General features: G+C 33.6%; 1 pseudogene across 1 annotated transcript in view; it reads right to left on the bottom strand.

Moving 5' to 3' along the window:
- LOC143630160 (putative prolyl 4-hydroxylase 10) overlaps positions 1-17,356 on the bottom strand; it is a 46,498-nt pseudogene extending 29,142 nt beyond the window's left edge. Inside the window, exons 1-4 of the transcript XR_013153111.1 lie at positions 17,003-17,356; positions 16,885-16,951; positions 15,007-15,104; positions 14,170-14,267 (exon numbers count right to left, since the gene is read on the bottom strand). The product of XR_013153111.1 is annotated as a putative prolyl 4-hydroxylase 10 (transcript). The remainder of the gene's footprint in view (positions 1-14,169; positions 14,268-15,006; positions 15,105-16,884; positions 16,952-17,002) is intronic.
- Positions 17,357-19,269: the final 1,913 nt, after the last annotated feature.

Genomic DNA, 19,269 nt, shown 5'->3' with positions numbered 1-19,269 from the left:
CGGACAAGGGTTTTATTCGCTCGAGTTCTTCTCCTTGGGGCGCACCTGTTTTTTTTGTCAAGAAGAAAGATGGTTTATTCCGCATGTCCACCGTTTACCGTGAACTCAATAAGCTTACCGTCAAGAACCGTTATTCGCTTCCTCACATCGATGATCTTTTCGATTAACTTCAAGGAGCCGCATGCTTCTCGAAGATCGATATCTGTTCGAGTTATCATCAACTTCGCGTTAATGAATATGACATCCCGAGACTGCTTTCCATACTCGATATGGGTATTACGAATTTCGTGTTATGCCTTTTGGGCTAACCAATGCACCCGCGGTTTTCATGGGCCTCATGAACCGTGTGTGTAAACCCTACATGGATAACTTCGTAATTGTTTTCATCGATGATATCTTGATCTATTAGAAATCCGAGAACGACCACAAAGAGCAACTTCATGCCATTCTCGACCTCCTTTGGAAGAAACAAATGTACGCCTAGTTTTCTAAGTGCGATTTTTGGCTTAAAGAAGTTCAGTTCTTGGGCCATATTGTCAATGACAAGGTTATTCATGTCGACCCTGCAAAGATTGAAGCCGTTAAAAATGGTAAGCCACCGATTTCTCCCACCGAAGTCCGATCTTTATTCGAAACTTTTCTAAGATGTGTTTCCCTCACCGCTTTAACACACAAGAGTAAACCTTATGTGAGGGGGTCAAAGAAAGAACTCTTTCAAACCCTTATTGACATACTTTGCAATGCTCCTATTATTGCTCTTCCCGAAGGTAATGAAGATTTCATCGTTTTCTGTGACGCTTCTAACCAACGTCTTGGTTGTGTTCTCATGCAACGAGACAAGGTTATCGCTTACGCTTAGAGACAACTCAAGGTTCACGAGAAAAATTATATGACGCATGATCTCGAGCTTGGTGTTGTTGTATTTGCATTGAAAATTTGGACACTACCTCTATGGTACGAAATGTGTGGTGTATAAAGATCATAAGAGTCTTCAACACATTTTCGATAAAAAGAACTCAATATGAGCCAACATCGATGGGCTGAGTTGCTTAGCAACTAAAAATGCGAGATTGGTTATCATCCCTGTAAAACGAATGTCGTGGCCGACGCTCTCAGTCGTAAGAAACAAGTCAAATCCATACTTCTAACTTGTATTCTAGTCCAAAATGATCTTTAAAGCGCATTCTCGATGCCCAACACGAATCCGTCACCGAAGGCAACATGTATGATGAGATGTCGTGTGGTACTGAAACCCAGTTGGAAACCAAACCCAATGGTCTACTTTACTTTCTTAACCACTTATAGATTCCCGATCGTGATGATCTTCGCACATTTATTATGAATGAAACTCATAAGTCACGATATTCCATACATCCCGGTGCGGATAAGATGTACGCCGAAATTCGTTCCATCTATTGGTGGCCCGGAATGAAGAAATACATTTCTCTCTATGTTTCTAAATGTCTCACGTGTAACATCATGAAATTATCGGGTCAAAAATACCAAGTTCCAAAGTCCAAGGACCAAAAGTGTAAAATTTTGTTTTCCTGAACCATCGCGATACGCTACGGATCAGAGGACAAGCCCATCGCGAAGGGCATGTTTCAAAACCCAAGAAATGGGTGACATTGTGATACGCGACGGCCTAAACTCCAACGTCATCGCGTATAACGATGACGTGGTATGACAGGTGTGACATGTGCCCCGCCACGTGTCCACACGTGGCACATCATCCGCCACATGTCACCACGTGGCAACGCGACTGCCACGTGTCGCCACGTGGCAAGCCTACAAGGCAAATCATCACCCTACGTCGCGATATGCGACGGGTGTCCATGGGACCATCGCGTATCGCGATGGATCCCCGAATTCAGCTTATAAATAGGGGCTCCAGCCCTCATTCTCAACACACCAAATCTCATACATCACTCTCTCTCTAGAAATTTCCTCATAAAAGTGTACCATCAATTCCCTCGTAAACTGTGTCATTAAACCGACATTTTCTTGATTTCCGTGCCACTCATCGATGACGTTATTTTGAAGAGCGTGCCATCCCAAGACGAGCCAACGCCCGTCTTGAAGTGCGTGCCAAGCAAGATTGAAGAAACGACGTGCCTTGATAAACGTGTCGAAGAAGGTGTTGATCAAGGAAGCTCAAGAAATGAAAAGACGTCGAAGTGCTCCTCAAGTTCTTAGGGTTATTATAAGCAAAGAAAGGTAGGCATAATGCCCAAATAAAGTAATAATAAAATATTAAAAAGGCTTAAAACCCTAAGTCGAGGATATACTCGATACCTCGAAAATAACCAAAGAAAACATAACGAAGATAAAGAAAGAGATATGGATATAAATGCTAAGTGATTCTTTGTTCTAATATTTTTTAAGTTATTTTTACGTTTCTTAAATAAATAAAGAAAGAGAGTATACGTTTCTTCGAGAAGAAGAAACGTAGTATTTAAAGAAAGTAAAACAAGTAAAACTAGAGGTTTAACTAGTAAAAGAAAAGAAAGTATCTTTTAAACTAAAGGTTTAAATAAAGAAAAGTATTTGAAGTAAAGGTTCATAAAAGAAAATATAATCGAGGTAAAGATTATACAAACAAGACTAAAGGTCTAAAGCCGAATTAAATATCTGGTATTAATAAAAGGTAATACTCGTATTATAGGTGCGAGATAGCAAAGAAAGGAAAGATGTCACACCCTCAAGATCCACTAACGGAGTTTTACCGTCAGAGGGTGGGAACTAACAGGATCGGAATCATTAGTTATAATCAAACCATAAAACAAAGTTTCAAAACCATGAAAACGTTTACGAGAAATTAAATGCGGAAGCGTAAAAACCTTTAACCAAAAAGTTGCGTCACGCAGGACGACTTAAAACCAATGATAACTGTTAAAAATAAGTTTGCATAACAAAAGCGTTTTCAAGCAATGCATGTTCCTAAACCGCGCGCCCGCCTCGGCTACCTGAGAATAACATACTAAAAGTGTCAACACAAGGTTGGTGAGTTCACAAGTTTATATAAAAATAAATGTTTAGCGTTTGCGTTCAGCGTTTTGCGTTAAGCGTTTTGCGTTACAGCGTTTTGCGTTACAGCGTTTTGCGTTACCAGATAGTGTTATGTCAATTATATATCTATAGGTAGCTAGCCTATAAAACAAGTATCACTAAGTGTTCGACACCGAAGCTGACTGTTTATCAATTTGCCTTGCCACCAGGTCGTCCAGACCATGGTATGTGTTTAGCCAAGATTACACCCGCTCGACATCCAGTCGAGTTTTGCGTTGGGTGGGGTTTGTCAAACCCAGTAGTACTACTCAACAGTGACTCGCTATTATCCAAATATTAACCGGTTCGATGTTATGAAGGACTTTAGTTTACGCGTTTGCCACTTAGTCTTTACAAGTGATATATAATCTATATTAACAAAATCTAAAATGCGTTCGGAGTATGTTATCTCCCCCAAGAGAAAAGCGTTTAAAGAGTTTAAAAGGGGAAAGTGAAACTCACTGTTTGCGAAGAAATTCCCAAATTAAATCACCAAGATGCGCGTCACAGAAAAACTCTCTCTAGCGTTCTAAAACAACAAAGAGATTTTTCTAAGTGTCGGAATATTATCGAGTCTCTAGACCCGGCACATAATACCTATGCACGTAACATGTTTCGTGTTTCGTTTGTGAATCGTGTGTGACTTTAACAAGTGTATTTGTGACACATTACATGTGTAAGCAATCATATACGTGTCATGTATTCATAAAGTACATCACTAGCTATTACTCCCCGTAAGGGCATTTTGGTCAAATCATGACAATTAACTAGCCATTATTCCCCACAAGGGCAATTTGGTCAAATTATGACAATCAATTAGCAATTATTCCCCGCAAAGGTAATTTGGTCAAAACATAACAATTATATAGCAAGTATCATGTTTCATGCGTTTTCACAAAACTCAGCAGCTAGTTTCACCGAGACAGAAATTCTACTTGAAAGATTGTACTATTCCACCGATCATAGCATCTCAATTAATTTACCAAATATCATCACAGAAGCATATATGTCTTAGGTTTCCAGAACATATTTTATTATATTTTTATTCCACATAGTTTTCTCACAATCATCAAATCATTACAGAAAACTCATAACAGTCAAATTCATGCGCAACAGAATGTTATTTGCAATTCCTGTTAAACGAAATATCCAATAAATGCAAGACCACTTGGGTTAGGTTCCTAACTCAATGAGTCAACTTCCAGAAGTGGAACCAACCCAATTGGTCTCGTAGTTCATGAGATATAACATTTACAAAACAACCTAACAGCAGGTCTAACAACTCAGCTTTGCACAACGTTTTTGTAAAATCATAAAAGTTAACTTCTACTTGTCCAAAAATTACAAGTTTATATTCTTCAGAAACTAGACTCAACCTAGTTTACTGTAGTATCAATAATCTCAACCAATTTTCACATTTACACTTCGTTACAGTCACTTAAACATCAATAACACATTCTGTCCAGAAACTGTTTGCATCCAAACTCAACATATTAACAATCTATGAACTATCATGCATTCACATAACACTCTAGACTCCATAAACACCATCCATGCACATCAATTACACATTACATACATGATTAGGGTTTTTGTTTGAACTCAAATCAAAGACACAACAATTAACGTGTAACAATATCAATACTAGTTATCAAATCATTACCCAATCAACAACAATCATATTAACTATACACACACACAAAATCGGCTCATTAGGGTTTTCAATTAACCCATTAAACATCAAAATCAAGTAATAAGGATGTATAGAATAATCGATTATACCTTCCTAGCACCTAATTCTTCAATCAAGGGCTTGATTTGATGGTTGTATGTGTGTGTATAGTCGACGGCAGCCGTGAGGGGGAGGGGAGAAAGCTCCGATCGGGATGTGGTGTGGGGGAAAGAAAATAAGTTAGGGTTTGGTTAATGATGTATTTATAAACATAACATGTTACATTCAAGTCCCTCCACTTCTAAGTATTACTTTGCTAGCCTAACTAACTTGTTTACATCTTGAGTTAACGTTTATAACCATGTTATCACACAACACATAAGTCTAACACATAATTATCACATAATTACTGTTTTGACGTTTTTCGTTTATTCATCAATCGTTTGCGTCAACTCGTTTGCGTTTCGGTGCAAATCTCGAAAGACTACACATGTAGTAAGTGTTAAGCGTCATTTAAACCCTAGTTTAAATGTAATGAAGTGTGCGTTAGAGATTCAGTGATCTTAAGTTTGAATTGACGGAGTTGAGTTAACGGAGTTAACCTGAAATTGACGATTGTCACAAAAGAACCGGTCAATGTATTGAAGCTGATCATTTCAAGAAAAGGTGAATACGCCCAACTTTATAAACTTGTATTAATCGAGTCAAACAAATAAATGATTACATGAGATTACGTATCTCTAAAACATTATAAACGAAAGTAATCGTTAGCCCTCAGGCTGTTGTGTACGTTTGTTTGGATCCTTACATATGTGATAAATAGTTGGTGGGCACACCGCGCCACACCTGGTCATGAGCCTCTGCCACGATGGGTCGGACCTAAGTTACGTTCGAGTGAGGGTGATCATGTGTATACGTATGATACCTAAGTAATGTTGAACACTGAAGTGTTTTCTAGGGTGTCTTGTGTATGACTTTAGTTATAATTGTGTTTTGTTTTATAACTTGATTATTCCTAAGCCATGATGGGCCGGACCTAAATTATGTCTCGAGGGGTAATCAAGTAAAGAAAATATTTTTATGCGTCAGATTATTCACCAGCATGCGTTGCTGACGTATTTTCTAAATATTTTGCAGGTAATCAAGATTAGGAGCTTGGAATGCTCGAAGTGCTTTGTTATTCGATGGCTCGGATCATTTTGTTAATATAAAAATGTAAATGGTGGTTTTGTATAAACAAGTAACTTTTATAAACACTAAACTGGGTATTTTATAATCACGTGTTTTGTTATGTGAATATAATATTTTAAATCCACGTAAATATATTTCCGCTTTAACACGTTAACTCTGATTTATTTACAAATGTGGTACCAATATATGTGTCATACGCCTAGGTCGTAGTTTAGGGTGTGACATCACGTGCTCCAAAGTAAAATCCGAACATCATCGACCTTTTGGCTTACTCGAGAAACCTCCCGTTCCTGAGTGGAAGTGAGAAGATATTGCTATGGATTTCATTACTAAGCTTCCTCCTACTCGTAAGCAACATGATTGTATTTGGGTAATTATCGATCGTCTGACCAGGTCTACTCATTTCATACCCATCAAAGAAAAGTATTATGTTGATCATTTGGCACGAATTTATGTGGAGAAGATTGTTTGTCATCATAAACCCCATTAACTATTATTTCTGATCGAGATGGTCGTTTTACTTATCGCTTTAGGAAGTCTCTCCAATTTAGTTTGGGAATTCGTTTGGATCTCAGTACTGCCTATCACCCGTAATCCGATGGTCAATCTGAGGGTACGATTCAAACTCTAGAAGACATGATCCGCTCTTGGGTCCTCGATTTTGGGGGCAAGTGGGATACTCATCTACCGCTCATCGAGTTTTTATATAATAATAGTTTTCATTCTAGCATCGGTATGGCGCCTTTTCAAGCCCTCTATGGTCGTAAAAGTCGATCCCCAATTTATTGGAATGAAGTTGGGGATCTCAAATCCCCGATCCGGAATTAGTGCAGGAAACAACCGATCGTATTGGTCAAATTCGTCAAAACCTTTTTGCCGCTCATAGACGTCAAAAGAGTTATGCTGATAAGAGACGGCCTTGAATTCAGTGTTGGTGATAGTGTTCTACTCAAAGCATCCCCTAAGGGAGTTGTTCATTTTGGAAAGAAAGGAAAGCTAGCTCCTCGAATCGTTGGTCATTTTGAAATGCTCGATATAGTTGGCCCTTTTGCTTACCAACTCAAGCTTCCTCTTGAACTCTCAAATGTTCACCCATTGTTTCATGTTTTGAATCTCAAAAAGTGTCTTGCTAAGGGTAATCTCCATATACCCCTCGATGAAGTTCGTATTGATGAGACTATGCATTTCGTTGAACAACCCGTTGAAATCATGAAACACAAGGACAAAGTAACCAAACAAAGCCGCATACCCATGGTAAAGGTCCGTTGGAATTCTAAACAAGGCGCAGAGTTTACTTGGGAGCATGAAGATCAGATGAAACTCAAATATCCTTATCTCTTTGTTACCGCTAATTCTCTAATTTTTGGACGAAATTCCCAAAAGTATGGGATACTGTAACAATTTGGGTTTTCTCATTTATTACTTTGTAACCTACCCGACCCATTGCTATTTTCGGGTTATTCTATCAATAAAATACCGTAACTATCGAGTTATCTTTATTATTTTAATATTATTGTTTAATATATTTACTAATTTTCATAATAACTTTTGTTTATATGCATTTTTAACCCTTATCAACACTTTAACCTCATTTCGTACCTACCCTATAGTACAAGGCCTATATTGCCATTTTTGCTAACTATAAACCAGCTGACCCGTTAGCCCATCAACCACACCCGTATTTGTGACCCATATCGTAACCCATGACTCAACTATTATTCTTGGACCACAATATTCGTCGTAAACATGGAAATTTAATCGTGCATTGTGTTATACATGCCATAACCGACCTCACCAACACTCACAATTAAGAAATAACAATCGTTTTGATACGATTTGATTTTATTAACAACCTGACTTAATGCGTTTAACATTATACCATATAGCAATCATCATAACTCAATTAAACCTACCTACACCATCCTTATAGCATCGCCAACGAAACCCCTTTAGTTAATTTTTTTTATCATCTCCTGCTAGTACCAGTTTTTGATTCGCGTTGTGTCGGCTGCTGTTCTTACTAATTTACCATCGATATAACAACGTTTAAGGTAATTGATTGTATATTTTAAATCGTCATGGACTCAATTTCATTAACCTCATAATCAATCGGCCAAACATGCACGAATAGGCCGATTGATTATTCTAGGGTTCATATAATATTCTGGTATGCGTTTGTGTGTTTAAAATTAATCGGTTTCAAGTTAAATTCAATGAACACCCTAGCCTAGATGGCTAGGGTGGTTGCATTAAGGCTCTTAGTGGTTGGGGGCGCGGGTTCGAGCCACCCCAAGTCCGTTTTACCCATCTTATTTTTGGAAATTGGTTTCAAGTGTTATATTTAATTATTTAATCAATAATTAATTGATATTTTATTAAACCCGACAAATTAACATGTTGCTTTTCCGCGTCCTTGTTTAAAGTTTACGTATGTACATATATGTGTGTGTGTGTATGATATAAATTGATAAAAGTTTTAAATAATAAAGATTTTAAACAAATATTTATATATATATATATAAATAAATTAAATGCATTTTTAATTCAAAATATATATTTAAAACAAATCTCTTTATATAATCTATCAAAAATTATAAATATCTAGTTATTTAAGTATTTTATTTATAATTATAATTTTATATAACTAAAACATACTATTTATCAAAAACTTGATAAATAAAAGTAATGATACAATATAAAGTTAACAATAATATTAAGTAATAAATAACTTTTGCAAGAACACACCCGATCATCAAATTCCCGAATCTCTATCGAGTTATAGATCCATTATTCAATTCATATTTATTTCTGCAATTATTTTTAATTAGAATTTCTCGTCGGTAATTCTCGAAGAGTGTGATCTATCCTTATATTATCAAATCGTTCCCGCTTTGTTTATTTTATAAGGTGAGTATTCACTACCCTTTTTACTTATTTTCGACTTTTTGGGACATATAAGTATCGTTTCATATTTACGTATCATCTATTATTCACTTAGAAAATTGTTTAATCTCGTGTGCATATCAATTAAATGTCTAATTTGCTACAGTTTAATTGTTCAAGGCAATGGTTTTACCGACTCCTTAATTGCTCAATGGTTTTAATGTTTGTCTCACGAATGACGGTTTTTCACTTTTGTATTATATTATATTTAAACTAACTGGTGTTTTACTCACTCAACCTTGTGATGACAAAACTATTTTATTTTATACGCATATGCAGGTTATCGTTTGAACTGATATCAAGATTGAATTTAGAGTTATTATGGTTAGAAGAATAAATCAAGACTTAGTTTTAAATTTGGAATTTTGAATTATCTTGTTGCCTTTATTTTTAATTTATGTACTTTGTTTGTTTGGATTTATTTAAATATTTAATATAAATTAATAGATATTGCCACTTTAAATTATTGCAGGATAGTACCTTGAGAGCTGTGAACAATTAGTTCGCGCTGCAGAATTTCCGCCTTAGGTTGGAGTGTGAAAATTAAACAGGTCAATTTTTGTATGTCAAAATGGGTTAGTCATGTTGACCTGTACGCACATTTTTGTTCATTTGAAACGTTTTATAAATATTTACATTAGAATATGTAGGTTTCAACCCAGTCTATGGTTTAGCCGATTAAGAGGATGCGTAAGAGAGGGTTTGTCCGTCCCTAGTCTTTTCGGGCCAATTGGTGTTCATGTTGCTTAAGTTTATCAAGAATTTATGTTTTCCAATTTATATCTCATTATATGTGAATATAATCTGACATCACTCAACTAACATAAAAACGCTAGTTGTTTTCGTCAGCGTAGGTCATCCAGAACGAACAGGGCCGAATGGGGCATGGGGCAACCCGAACAACCGGCCGGGACATTTAATTGTAATATAAAAAGGTTGTGTAACTAATATTTTATGTGTAGTATATCTTACGTTATGTGTAGGTTGTGTAGTATATGTTATGTGTACTATATCTCACGTTATGTGTAGGCCGTGTAGTTTATGTTACATTATGTGTAGGTAGAGTTGTGTAGTGTATATATATATATGCATATATAATTGTTATGTGTAGGTGTTTATTCGTCAATTGTCTATTACATGTATATATCTTCAAATTGAGTATATATCTAATTATGTGTAGGTTGTGTAGGTGTTAAGTTGAATAATATTATGTTAAGACGTATAGGTTTTGTAGGGATCTGCAAATCATTATTGCATTTTAACAAAATGGAAATTGCCACTTTAAATTTTTTTTCTAAAAGAACCATTAAAACACATACGCGGCTAGAATCTGAATACCTACACCTAGATTTAAACATGCTACACAATCTCAGAGAATACACAGTTATAACAAAAAAAAATCATGGTAAATGTTGACAGATTTTAAGAATTATTATTGGGGATAAATGACTAAAAAATAAAATTAATGCTATGACAATTTTAAAGTGTGCACAAATGAACCGAATGAAAAATTGATTTAGTTGGTATATGTAAAAAAGTAATATACAAATTTCCCTAAATAATAATTACTTTTCAAAAATATGAATTTAAGTCTTACTAATATACCCCTTGTAATAAAATAAATAAAAAGGAAAAAAGAAAAATTGTGATTGGTTAGAATGATTTCTCACACTTCTCGCAATATCTTGATTTCTTTCCTGAACTTAAACACACACACACACACACACACACACACACACACACACACATATATATAGGGGAAGGTTAGCGTACAAATGAAATTAACGTGCTAAACGTGAGACTCAAGTAGAGTAATTATGTATACAAGTAGAGTAATTATCATAGAGTAATACATAATTACTCTATGATAATTACTCTACTTGTATACATAATTACTCTACTTGATTCTCACGTTTAGCACGTTAATTTCATTTGTATTTGATCCAAACCCTATATCTATATTCCTAATTTTTTTATAAGATATGTTTATATCTTAATCTTCCGGCTCAATATTTTTACCCATATTTGAGGTATTGGCCGGGGCCAAACTAAACAACTGTTTACCCATAATCCATTTGAGGTATAGGGCCCAACAACAATAGCAGAAGCAGCAGCAGAAACAACAACAACAACTGTGAAGACGTGATCAAACAGTTTGCTATCAAGAATGTTAGGAGAGCTTCACGAGTTATTGGTTAGAAGTTAATGTCGTTTAAAAAAATTAGCTCGTATTATTTCGTTACTCGTTAAGGCCTACAGACCTTTTTATTGCGGCCCGTCCAAGGCACATAAATTCTCTAGGACAGCCCTGAGATCGAACCACGTAAATCTCCCGTGTTCTACTTTTCGTTTATTGCTTTCTTTTGTGTTTATTCGTGTGATTTGATTCCCAACTGTCACACCCTAAAAATCCACTAACGGAGTTTTACCGTCCGAGGGTGTGAACTAACAGGATCGGAATCATTAGTTATAATCAAACACCATAAATAAAGTTTTCAAACTACGAAACATTTAAGTTTAAATAAGTGCGGAAGCATAAATTCATAAACCAAGTGTTGCGTCATGCAGGACGACTTAAAACCCAATTAATGACAGTTTAAAAACAAGTTTGCAAAAACGATAGAGTTCAATGAAATGCATGTTCCTATACTGCGCGCCCGCCTCGGCTACCTGAGAATAACATACTAAAAGTGTTAACACAGGGTTGGTGAGTTCACATATATAAATAAAGAAAATTTTTGCGTTTAAGTGTTTGCGTTTGCGTTACCAGATATTATGTCAATTATATATCGATAGGTAGCTAGCCTATAAAACAAGTATTACTAAGTGTTCGACACCGAAGCTGACTGTTTATCAATTGCCTTGCCACCATGTCTACCACGACCATGGAAAATGTGTTAGCCAAGATTACACCCACTCGACCTGCCGTCGAGTTTAGAGTTGGGTGGGGTTTGTCAAACCCAGTAGTACTATTCAACAGTGATTCGCTATTATACAAATACTAAACGGTTCGATATTATGAAGAACTTTAGTTGGTTCGTTTGCCACTTAGCCTTACAAGTGTAAATAACTAATAACAAAATCTAAAGTGTTTTGGAGTATGTTATCTCCCCCAAATAAAAAGCGTTTAAAAGAGTAAAAGGGGAACGTGAAACTCACTGTTTGCGAAGAATTCTAAAACAAATCTGAGAGATGCGCGTCACAAAAAATCCTCACTAGTGCTCTAAAACAGAAATGAGATTTTCTAAGTATTTAAACTATTATTGAGTCTCTAGACTCGGCACATAATACCTATGCATGAGATACGTTTCGTGTTTCGTTTGTGATTTATGCGTGACTCGACAAACACATTGGTGACACGTTACATGTGTAAACAACTACTTAAGTATCAAGTACTAACATTGTACATTACTAGAAATCATTCCCCACAATGGCAATTTAGTCAAAAACATAGCAATTATCTAACAACAAGCACGTTTCATGTATTTTCACATAGTTCAGCAGCTAGTTTTATCAAGACATATTTCTACTTGAAAGATTACTCTATCCAAAAGATCATAACATATCAATTAATTCACCAAAAATCGTCACAAAAGCACACATGAGTTAGGTTTCCAGAACTATTTTTATTGTATTTTTATTCCACATAGTTTTCTCACAAATACCAAAACATTACAGTAAACTCACAGCAGTCAAAATCATGCGCAACAGAATGATATTTATTATTCCCGTTAAATAGTAAATTCAATTAATGCAAGACCAATTGGGTTAGTTTCTTAACTCAATATTTTAACTTCCAAAAGTAGAACTAACCCATTTGGTCTTGTAGTTTATGAGATATGATAATTACAAAAAAGCCTAATAGCAAACCTCACAATTCAGACTTACACTTCAGTTTTGTAAAATAATAAAAGTTAACTTTTACACGTCCAAAATTTACAAACTTGGACTTTTTAGAAACTAGACTCAACCTAGTACACTGTAGTGTTAATAATTTCGACCAATTACCACATTAACATTCAGTTACACCTGAAATTGTCGAGTGTCACACCAACAAATCTAATGCATTAATTATGATTATTGAAAGAATATATATGCAATAATAATCATAAAATTTTAATATATACTGTTTAGGAGGTTGCATGTATTCAGAATAGATAGTTGGATCGGTTCGGTAAAAGTTCGAATCAAGTTGAGCTTAAATGGGCGTGCCTAAAAGTAATCTCAGCTTCACTTATGAAACTCAATCGGGCTCGGGAGCTAAAAACGAGCCTATTATTTATATTGTTTTATTTTTTATTATTAAATATACATTTATATAATAGTTATTATAAAAAATTATGAAAAAATAACTAGATATAAAAATAAATTTATAAATATATATAATTTAATTAATATATGATAAAGTAGTCAAGGTCGATCTTGAAAAACTACTTACAGATAGAAGTCGAGGTTTAGAAAAAGAGCTTAAAACGAAAGCTCGAGTTATCGGAAGGTAAATGAACCGAGCTTGAGCCTAGTCAAGTTTACGCTTGGCTGGTTCGTTTACCCCTTACATTTGACACTTTGGCCATTCCCTTATTAGTAGGCTGAGCACGGTTCAGTTCAGTTATTAGGCGAAACCCAAACCGAAACTGAAGTAATTCGTTTTTTGAATATACAAACTGTTAGGTTTTGGTTTTCCTGTTTTCGGTTTTCCTGTTATTTTCGGTTTTTGGTTCGTTTATTTTCGGTTTTTTTTCAATTGCATGTAGGCATTGCGAAAAAAAATTAAATTAATGAAAATGCATATATTAAGATTGTATAAGAACACATTAAAATACCACATATATATTGAATTCAAAAAACAAAAATAGGCACGTGTTACGTGAAACTATATGAATACAAAGTTGCTAAATAAAGTTTAAAATTCAATAAAGTTCTTTAATAAAAAGCATTATAAATTTTGTCCCAATCTTCATTCATCATCTTATTTATCTTCAAAGTTTATTCTATTCCTCATCATCTTGATAATCTTTATCACCATCAATTGGTCTGTTCGGTTTTTTGTCGGTTTTTTAAGAATTGATAACTGAATCGAAACCGAAAATTCATATTTCCAAAAAAACAAATAATTAACCTTCGATTAATGCTTTGGTTCGGTTTTTTCGGTGCGGTTATTTCAGTTAATTCGGTTTCAGTTTAGTTAATTCGGTTTTTTGCTCACCCATACTTTTTAGCTAGTTATTTATATAATTTGGCCGGTTGAGATAAACCACAACCCAATGCATATGTGTAGGTGTTTATAATATTTAATTAGAGTAAAAATAACTTACCTACAGGTAAGAAGGTGAAATCTGCAATCCTCTTTTCAATGGTTCTGATCGTTTCATCATACCCTCGTGCCAGAAATGCTCCCAAACTCGTACGCACCCTAAATGCGAGAAATGAAATGACGAAAAACTCAACATGTTTTGAATACGCTGAACATTGGCAATAGTTTACAATTATCATTATTAGTGCTTTTGTATGGTTGTTTGCTCTGACTCTCTTAGCAATATTTTCTATCCTGATTACTATGTGTAAAAAAACTAAAGAAAATAGTTTGGAGTCAGCAAAAGCAGAGAGGGGTGTGCACGAAAGCGAAAAAACCAAACAAAAAACAAACAAACCGAACTAATTGCACCCAACAAAAACTGATGTTCGGTTAATGTTTTTATAAAATTTGACTTTTAGGTTTGATTTTGGATTTGCACGTAATAAAAACTGAATTAACCAAACCAAACTTAACGAATGAATTTTAACTTTAATTTTTATTTTATTTTAAATGTTAAATACTTTATAATAGTTTAACCGTAATAATTTATCACAAATGTATAACAATAAATTATTCAATAATTAACAAAAAGATTTAGGACAAAAATCATTATTTTAGTCTATTTTTTTCGGCCTAAAGATTTCACGTGTAAATAATAAAACAAAAACCAACTCTTCAATATCATTCTAATACTATACTAATAGCTTTGATATAAGTGAGATTATATCCCGCACGTTTGTTTATTTATTTGAAGATCAATAAAAATTATAATGATATCCTTAATGTTAGTAAAAAGGCAGAAGAGGTTAACTGAAGTACATAAATCTTAAAAGGTAAAGAGAGAGAAAAAGCACACCTACTATCTTTGCTCTTGCCAGTTTCATTGTCAACAACCGTTGACTTTTCCATATGCGGTTTAGCAAGATTTATCAGATGCTCACATTCATGCTCGGACTGTCATTGAAATTAAACCAGATAAAAACTCAACAATTAACTACTTTTGTGTTGGAATATCCTTATGGCAGTCAGAATCTCTTTGTGAAATATATGCAATAACAATAGAAATGCATAGCTATTGTTATGCTTGCAGAAGTTGCTAGGACCGTTAGGTCAGTCGTTTAGAGAGTTGTGAGTACTCGGTCTAAGCAGAGAGCAGCAGGGCCGGCTCGTGTGCCAGCGAAACCAAGTAAGGGCCGGCCCACTGGCCTCCAAATCCAAAAAAAATCATTAAATATAGATGTATTATAATGGGCAGATTAAACACAAAATTATGTATTGGTCTGGTGATAAACTTGTGTGTTGCTTAGCTCTAGGTCATGAGTTTGAGACTTGTTTACAGGTTTTTATTTTTTTTCCACAATTGTCATTAAAAGGATACAAAATTTCAATTCGATTTAAGTCTTCAAAATCATTTAGCCGGTCCTAATGAGCAAGGGTGGGCCTATTCAAATAGAATGAATTTGATGGGTTGGAGGGGGGGGGCAACTTTCCTCCATAAAAAGACATCGGGAAATTATATATATGTCGAATATCATAAGTTTATTAATATTTATAAACAAAATATGTGAATATCAATATTAATAAAACGGACACACGTTCAAAATCGCTTAAATTGAGTAATCGCCAAGTAGTTCCGAGTTGACCACCAAGTAGATCCGGGTAACCGCCGATTAAACCGTGTGATCGTTGACTAGCTCCGAGTTGACAACCTGGATATGAGTCCGAGTAATATACGCCGAGTTGTAGAAAAGCGTCTTGAAAGGATGCCAAGTACTCTTTCGAGCTGACCGAGTTTTACAACACTTACTATACTTTTTAGTTTTTATTATGCATTAAGAATCATATTGGATATAGTGGGGTTTTGTTGGTACGTTTATAAAGTCACCAAGTTTTATCGTTGTGTCGATCTTGTGAATATTTTTATAAATATTAATTAATTTTGAAATTAAGTGACTTAAATAGAACATATATGAATCTTGTTTATTTTTTGAGGGGTGAGATCCGGTACAAATAAAATTAACCTGCTAAACATACAAATAACTAGTGTAATTACAGTTTAGAACTAAAATACTGATGCTATAAAAAATAAAGTAGTGTAATAATAATTACTTTGGTTCTAAAATTATAGAGTAATAATAACATTCTATTGAATAACTCAACCCTTGTTAACACTCTAGTTTTTTTTTACATTTCTAATGTTGAAAGTTATTTGTATATGATTCATATCATAATTAATTTTTTTAAAGTTAACTTGAAGTAGGAAGCAATATAAAAATTGTAAAAATCATATACGGAATATAGAAACGCACAATTTCTAATCATAAAAAAAAAATAGTCCCAAATTCAACTAAATCACTTATAAATTTTTGTAAAAAAGTAACATTTACAAGAATGAAAAACTTAAAAGTTGGTTACTATTTAGTGATTATACAAAAAAAATCAATCTTGGTTACTATTTAGTTATTATATTTAAAATATAGGTGAAAGTAGGAGGTAATAATGAAAATTCTCTAAATAAAAATTAACATTTGATAATTGTTTAATTAATTTTTTTTTCTTTTTTCGAAGGCAAAAAAAACTTTTTCAAAACCGTAACACTGTGCATTTAGTTATTTGAAAATTTGGATTCAGTTAATGATGAATTACTTAATTAGTGTCACGAATCTCTTAATTTCAAGTTTTATATCATAAAGCTAACATCAAAACCTCCAAAACATAAACTCGTAGAACTCACCAAGAAATTATGGTAAACTACCGCTCTAGGCTCCCATGAAATCACCTCAACCCACTGATCATCCTTCCTACAATATTCAAATCCATCAAAATCCAAATCACAACAAATTCAAACACACCTGTTACTTTTAACAGTACGGTGAACGATGGAGTTGACTTCACGAGCCTTAGGCGAACCAGACGAGTCGTTGGGAATCGAGTATATTACGAAGGCAAGAAGGATTAATATGACGAATGAACATGTGATTAGTACTGAAGAGATGAGTTTGAAGATGCCGATTCACGGAGAGAAGATCTACGGACTTTGGATGCCATTATTGGTTTGAGATCGAAACCTGGTGGAAATGAATGAAAAATTAAAGTATGTTCTATTATTATTATTATTATTATTATTATTATTATTATGGATTGATTGATTGATTCTGTTTATTTGAAAAACGAGACGTCAACGGTAGGAGTTGGCTAACACGTGCATGGTTAACTGTTTCCATTTTTGGTTAATCGTGTTTTTGGTCCCCCCAAGTTTGGTTGTTTGGTATGATATAAATATAAGAAAAATTGTGTGTTTCTATATAGTGTATATTTTTGTTATAAAAAATAATGTTGTAAAAGTCGATAGACGGGCTTTATTCGGTTAATTGGGGGAGTTGGGTGTACTCGTAGTACTCGGATACTGTAAATATGAAGAAAATTAATTTTTGAATATTATGTATATGTTAAATATCATAATCTTTACTATATATAAAATTTTAAAAGGCACAATCACTAATGCAGAATTTTTTGAAAATTTGAGGGCAATATAGTCTTTTTGACATCATGTACGGTTAAGAATGTTTACTTTATAAAATAGTTACAAAAATAATCATTCAACTTCAATACAACTTTGTTAATTTGTAAACTAGTCACACATAAATCATTTATCTTTACCCATTTAATTGACAAACTTATTTGAATTTTTTAGTTTATCAATATCTTTAATTATATAGTGTTTTAAATAAAAACGAACTTACAATTGCAATATGCTTATTTTTGTTGACGCTTCAATGTAAGTTTTGTTTTATTTTGAGGTATTGATTATAATGTACAAGTCAATTAGGCATAAGAGTACAACTCAAATATGCAGTTGTGAATCTAAAATATAATTACAAATTTGACCATTCAACTATACTCAACTTTTGTAAATTTAATTAATAATTACTCTTAAATCCCTTTAAATTTACCCATATAATCATCTATATTCTTTTTCTTTGTTTTTTATTTATGTCTTTGAATATTATACGTTTTAATAAATTTCAAACATACAATCACGACGTGTTTATTTTTGTCGACGTTCCAATGTAAGAATATTGGTGCGCATATTATAAACTTATAACCAAAATGATATTGTGCCAATTTAAAAAAAAAATCAATTTTGGTTTAAGTCAAAATGCCATCAAAATGAGTTTTGATCATTTTCTTTGAAATTAGATTATTGTTTTGGGTCAACGATTGAGGACGTTGACAAGTCAAAACGCCTTCGAGTTATAATTGGATGTAAGCCAAATGAGTTTAGGTCATTATAAAAAAAAAGTTTAAAATCTTGTTTAGGCCAAAACTTGCATCAAGTAAAATGAGTTTGAGTTATTTAAGAAAAAAAAAAGTTGGTAATTTTGGTTATGGTGAAAACATGTTATAAGCATAATTAGTTTGAGTCATCTTTAAATAAAAAGTTTGGTTTGCATCAAAACAATTATATGCAAAATGAATCCAAGTCATTTAATTTTTTTTTAATCAATTTTGGCTCTGAGTGGATATTAAATCTTTGGTAATTTATGAATGTTTCAAAAAACACACAAATAACCGTGACTAACATAGTAGATTTGGTTCAGGTCAAAATGCCCAGCAAAATGAGTTTCGGTCATTTTTTTTAATATTTTTATTTTTTCTGGTTAAAGATCGAGGACTTTGATGGGTTAAAATGCGTTCGAGTTATAATGAGATGTAAGCCAAATGGGTTTATGTCATTTTTTAAAAAAATTAAAGTTTTGTTCAGATTAAGATTAAGATGAGTAATAAATAAAAGAGTTTGGGACATTAAAAAACACTGTCAACTTTGATTCTAGTTAAAACATGTTATAAGTATAATGAGTTCGTTTCATCTTTAAAAAAAATAGGTTTTGGTTTGCATCACAATAATTATATGCAAAACGAACTTGGGTCATTTAAAGAAAATATCAATTTTGCCTATGGGTGAACATTAAATCTTTGGTCGTGCATGAAAATTTCAAAAGACTTCCTAGATAACCGTGACTACCATAATAAATTTGGTTCAGGTCTGAGTTTCAACCATTTTTTTTAAACTGCCAAGCCATGAGTATAAAACTTTTTTTTATGATTCGTATAGTAA

This window comes from Bidens hawaiensis, unplaced genomic scaffold (assembly GCF_021521415.1).
Source record: "Bidens hawaiensis isolate Kalapana, Puna unplaced genomic scaffold, B.hawaiensis_p1.1 tig00005587_1, whole genome shotgun sequence".
NCBI lineage: Eukaryota > Viridiplantae > Streptophyta > Magnoliopsida > Asterales > Asteraceae > Bidens > Bidens hawaiensis.
The sequence above is the reverse complement of the archived record's forward strand: the minus strand, read 5'-3'. Positions and strand labels throughout refer to the sequence as shown.